Source organism: Cucurbita pepo, unplaced genomic scaffold (genome assembly GCF_002806865.2).
Source record: "Cucurbita pepo subsp. pepo cultivar mu-cu-16 unplaced genomic scaffold, ASM280686v2 Cp4.1_scaffold000205, whole genome shotgun sequence".
In the NCBI taxonomy this organism is placed as follows: Eukaryota; Viridiplantae; Streptophyta; class Magnoliopsida; order Cucurbitales; family Cucurbitaceae; genus Cucurbita; species Cucurbita pepo.
In genome coordinates this window covers 44,909-46,025 of record NW_019646468.1, presented here as the reverse complement: position 1 = coordinate 46,025, position 1,117 = coordinate 44,909, and the positions used below count along the sequence as shown (strand labels likewise).

General features: G+C 36.7%; 1 pseudogene; it reads left to right on the top strand.

Moving 5' to 3' along the window:
- Positions 1–10: 10 nt before the first annotated feature.
- Positions 11–1,117, top strand: part of LOC111784463 — a 7,605-nt pseudogene continuing 6,498 nt past the window's right edge.

The following is a 1,117-nucleotide window of genomic DNA, read 5'->3' as shown; positions in this document are numbered from 1 at the left end:
TCAAATTTGGTGGGATAAATTGATGTCAAGTAGGAGAAGAAACCTTGAAGCACCAATTGATTCATGGTACGAGTTCAAAGAGTCCATGAGGAAGCGTTTTGTTCCACAATATTTTCAACGGGACATGGCGCAAAAGCTTCAAGCATTGAAACAAGGACGCAAATCTGTGGAAGATTATTACAAGGAGATGGATACATTATGGATTGACTTGATCTCGATGAGGACATGGAGGCTCTCATGGCACGGTTTCTTAATGGGTTAAACACAGAGATTGCAGACAAGACTTGTTTACAGCTTTATTCTAAGATGGAGGAGTTGTTGCACATTGCAATTAAGATCGAGAGGCAAATCCAACGAAGGTCTCAACGGTATTCTTCTAAAACTTTTCCCAATTCTACTTCTACATGGAAAAAGAATAGTAAGAACATTGATTATAAGAATAGAAATCAAGAGATTAATGAGAAGCCTGAAGCTAAATTTGAGAACGGGGAGAGTTCTAGAATAGGAAAAGAAAAAATAGAAAAGTCTAATGTTCGAAATAGAGATTTAAAGTGTTGGAGATGTCAAGGGGTAGGACACTATAGTAGAGATTGCCCAAATGCAAGAATTATGACCATGAAGGAGGGAGAAATTGTTAAATTATGACCATCAAGGAGGGAGAAATTGTTACGGATGACGACATAAATGAGGAAACTGATGAGAGTGAGGAGTTTTCTAACGACCCTAAATTTCCACATACTCAGAGTCGCTACTAACGTCTCATGCTCATCTATAATGCAGAAATATAACTCTTACATGAACATAATTGATAACGTAAACTTCAAAAAAAAATTTAAAACAACTTATTCTCTTGAAAACACAGCCATGGTCTTACGTGTTTAAATATGAAATACTGAAATTTAGAGAAAACAAAAACAAATACAAAATAATTTAAAACAATGAAATGCAAAACAACCTATTCTAACTTAATACTAGAAATTTAAATATGAATCTACCCTATGCACGTGCCACAGTCTCTGCTCGCGATGCCGCCGTCCTCCGTACAAGTGCGCCTTGCCTTTACCTGAAAAATGATGTGGCACACGGCCTGAGTATTTCAAAGAATACTCAGTAAGTG